General features: G+C 44.6%; 1 pseudogene; it reads right to left on the reverse strand.

The window, feature by feature from the left end:
- Positions 1-1,919: 1,919 nt before the first annotated feature.
- LOC103274895 lies at positions 1,920-3,504 on the reverse strand (annotated as a pseudogene).
- Between the last annotated feature and the right edge of the window lie 1,141 nt (positions 3,505-4,645).

The following is a 4,645-nucleotide window of genomic DNA, read 5'->3' on the forward strand; positions in this document are numbered from 1 at the left end:
CAAGACTGGTCTCAAACTCCTGGGCTCAAACCACCGTCCCGCCTCAGCTTCCCAAAGTGCTGAGATTAGAAGCATGAGTAGCCACCGTGCTTGGCCTACTCTTTAGCCTTATCAATGTCTTTCACTGATCAGCCCCTGCTAGAAGCCCACTGGTGAGGGAGCCTGGGAGGTGCAGTCCTTGCAATACGGAGTGGGAAGAACAATGCTCTGAGAACAAAGAGGATATAGCCTTTACACTGTTACAAAGAAGATCTTTGAAGTTTCATTCCTTTTCACTTTGCAAATACCCTTAACAAAAAGTCAGGGGCAAGAATAAATGTATAAGGACAGTTAAAGGAGAAATTTTTTAAATGAGACAATTCTATTCATTATCTTGCTTTCCTTAAATTTGAAGATGATGTTCACTCAACTTGTAAGTGGACTTTTATGGCAAATCTGTAATAACCTATACTCCCTGGAAAAGAAAACTAGCTTCAATGAAGCCAAGTGTGGCCCTTAATGCAAAACTCAGGGCAGACAATCACAGAAAGTAGGGAGTGGATGTCAGGACTTGGAGTACTCAGTGAGAAATGAGGATTAGAGAAGGAATCAGAAAGGAGAAGCAGCATTATTAAAAATAAAGTTTATTCCCCTGTACCCAGACTGATTCTTACTTCCTCAATCATGGAACTTTCTCTGACCACTCTAATCAACCTTTAGTCATCTCCAGTGAAGCTCTCAATTTGCAGTGCTGTCCAATGGAATCTTTTAGGATGATGCACATGTTTAATATCTTTGCAGTCAATAAAGTAGTCACTAGCCACACAAGGTTATAGAGTATTTGAAATGTGGCTAGTGTGCCTGAAAAACTACTTCTTAATTTTAAATTGATTTAAATTTAAGTAGTTGCATGTGATCAATCCAGTTGGAAAATCCACTGGCAATGATGAGGTAATAGTTTGGACAGTTTTAAATTTAAAGAGACCTTACTACAGGACATTGCTGAATTCAGGTTTTCACATCTTTCAGAACAGGTATGACAGCAGATACTTCTCAACGTTTGAAAGAATCAAGTAGAAACTACTCTGTACAGTGAAGAACAGTAGGAAGTTTCCAATGACTGTATGTGACTTTTTTTTCAGAACTCATACTTTCCCTTCTTATACATTGCTGGGTTTTTTTTTTAATTTTTAATTTTTTTGTTAAAACATTAAAAAGAGATTAATTGTTTTAGACAAAGAGGTCACTTTTGGAAAATAATTCTTTTTCAGGTGAAGACAGAGTTAAAATCACATAGGATTTTGTTTTATTTTAATTTAATTTTATTTTATTTGAGTTGGAGTCTCACTCTGTCACCCAGGTTGGAGTGCAGTGGCACACTTCCTTATAGTCACTGCAGCCTCAACCCACTGGGCTCAGGTGATCCTTCCACTTCAGCTTTCCAAGTAGCTAGAACTACTGGCACATGCCACCATGCCCGCCAGTTTTTTGATTTACTGTATCTTGTCTCACCAAGTTGCCCAGACTGGTCTCGAACCCCTGGCAATCCTGTTGCCTCCACCTCCCAAAGTGTTGGGATTACAGGTATAAGCCACTGCTACTGGCAAATATTTGCATTTTTTAAAAAGGAAAGCACCGAGGTTGTTGGCACTGGAATAATTATGTACATGGAACAGAAGTTTGGCCTTTTACATAGTATCGATATAATGAATTCTCCAACATCTGAGAAATAACAAAGTCTGTCCCGAATGCTTCACAGCAGAGGTTCAGATTTTGGAACAAGTGCCATGAGTGAGGGTCATGGAAATTCGTTGGCTTCAGAGTCACATGTGATCTGATCCTAGACAGTTCTGGTTGCCTGAGGCAGCTGGCTAGGCATTGAAAACTAATGGGTGGGGGTGCCCTCTGGGACAGGGACAGGACTTCTCCATGGTCTGGGCTCATAGGTTTTTGCTAGGCTGGTGCTGGGGCCCTGTGACTGTGAAGCAGTCCTCCAGGAAGCCCTGCAAGTACTTGAAGGCGGGGCGCTCCTCAGAGTCCTTCTTTCAGCAGTGCATCACGAGCTCTTGCAGAGAGACAGGGCAGTACTGAGGACAGGGCATTCAGTAGCCAAAGTCTGCCCCCTCCAGGACTTCACAGTTGTTCATGCCTAGGTACTGCATGCTTCCTTTGGTGACCAGCTCTGTAAGATTCGAAAAGACCATACACCAGACTTGTTGGTGAACCACCCATATAGGGCTGCACCAAAAGCTGTCCACTTAATGCAGAATTTTGCACCGTGTCTTGCTATATACTTATTGTCTTTGATCAACCGGACCAGGCCAAAGTGAGCAATCCTGCATATAAGTCCATTCCCTACCAGAATGTTGGTTGAATACAGGTCTCTATGGATGTAATTCATGCATTCCATGTAAGCCATTTGTGAAGCAACCTATGCTACCATGTGCACAAGATCTGGTAATTTGAGAGCTCTTCCTTCTCCATCTTTTAAGAAGTCAGGTAAACTTCCTTTATTCATGTACTTCGTGACCAGGTAGATGGGCTCCTCAGACACCATTGTGTACAGGTGGACTGTTTGTCATGCTTAAGCTTCTTCATGACCTGTGCCTCCACTAGGCAGGACTCGGGAGACACAGTGTATGGCTACTTTTGTGTTTCCATACCAGGTACCCATTCTTTCCTTCCAAAACTTCCCAAGTCCCAGTCTCTTGATCAACTGTGTGGATTCTCAAGGGATTTCCCAGACATCTGTGGTTTTGACAGAAAGATCAGTAAGCCTTGGCATCCTTTTGTGGCAGAGAACTACTAGGAGACAGCGTGACCTGTGGTTCTCTCTGAGTAGTGCAGTACAAAATTCTGAAGGATTTCGAGCTGAGCCTGGGTGGTGATATGGTACCCACCATTGTCCAGTTTCCAAATTTTGTGCTGTTTGACACGGTCTCCTTTCATATCATCCCAGTCACGGATGGAACGTGAATAGGCACCTTTGGTGGTTTTGCTCTCGTGGATAAGAAAAGTACTTCTTGGGTTTCCAGAGAACAAGAGCTATTGCTCAGCATCTTTTTAGACAAGTTCTCCAAGGTACCACTCTTCTGCCTGGATAGAGTCAACAGGAGCCATGTAATTGTTGGGAATGTAACAATCTCTCCAGTTGTCAAGGATAGGGCTTCCCACCAATCTCCTTCCTAGCTGTTCGGTATCTGAATGTTTTCCTCTTTATAAAAACTCAGGCCATCTTCCATCCGTGCTTCATAGTCATAAGGGACCACACATAAAGTGTCACTCCTGTTCCTCCTCTTGTGTGCAAGATGCCTGTGTGAGATGAAGAGTTCACGCCCCCAAGGATGGTGAGTCATTGGCCCCCAGCTGTATAGAAGTTGTAGTTTGGGACCGAGGTCACACCAAAGCTGGGGGTAGTGCTGAGGGGTGGGGCCTGGACCATAGTGGTACCTGAAGTTCTGGGCAGGCTGCTGTCCCTCTCCTCCTCAGTTTGGTTGCTTTATTCTTACAGTGCACACAGCCCATTATCTAAACCCCAAATTTCCACCAACTATCACAAATTTTATAAACACCCCATGTCTCCTAAAACAACAGCAGGACTAGTCTTCTTCTACTCTAGATCAGCATCCTGCTTCTTAAAAAAAAACAGACTTCTGGCAAGATGGTGACGGGGCAACCTGATCTATGAAACCCTCTGCAAAGGAGAATGCAGAGGTTCTCTGGCTCTCTCCCCGGGGGCTGCGGACCCCAACTTTGGCAGCCTGCTCTTCACATGGAGCTCGGCTGTTGCCACCACTGGGGCATCACAGCTGTCTGGACAATCACTGCAGCCACAGATACAGCAACCGCTGGCACCACCACAGCCTTCGTGGCAACCATAGTGCATCGCACCACCTATGCCTGAGGCGATCCAAGACTTCAGACCTTGAAGCCCCTGTAGGCAAGATCTGCTGGGATCACTGCCACCTCTCCTGCCACTTTGACGTCCTGCCAGCCGTGGGTCTCCTCCTGTGTACCTGAGGCAGGCTTCCATCAGCCTGCTCCTCTCCGACCCCACCCCCTCTGGGGCAAGCAGCTGAGATAGCACCACCTGCTGGCAGTTGAAGGTAACAACACTGAAACGGGAGAAAAAAGCTTAAAAAAGAGACACGGACCAGATTTGAGTGGTGAACGGAGGGTGATCTGAACTGTCATTCACAGCAGTCCAGGGGCAACTGACCCTAACTGTGAACTAATTTACCAGCTTGAGAAGACAGCTAGAAATCAGAGCTGAAAGGACATTGAACTTAAACGAAAAGTCTCAGAGTGTGCTCGATTGGTTCTGTTAGTTTAATGACTTGATTCTATTCCTAAGGTTTTGTTCCTTTTTTTCTCTTCCTTTTCTTCTCTTTTCTCATCTCTGTAAACCATATCTTTGTATAGAGGAACAGCACACCAATAAGGTGGTTGGTTAGCTTGTATGTTAGCATCATTGTATTTTTATTATTTTGTATGGGAGCTGGTTAGTCTGTAGCCATGGTCTATTATTTTTATCTCTTTCAGCTTAGGTCTCACTCTCCATTTGTTGGTACACTCGTCTGTTTCCCCCCTTATGCATCTCTCTTTCCACCCCCTTCATCCCCCCACTGTCTGCTCTATTCTCTTCCCTTTGCTAACCTCATTTTAT

Source organism: Carlito syrichta, unplaced genomic scaffold (genome assembly GCF_000164805.1).
Source record: "Carlito syrichta isolate Samal-C Ts95f unplaced genomic scaffold, Tarsius_syrichta-2.0.1 Scaffold315101, whole genome shotgun sequence".
In the NCBI taxonomy this organism is placed as follows: Eukaryota; Metazoa; Chordata; class Mammalia; order Primates; family Tarsiidae; genus Carlito; species Carlito syrichta.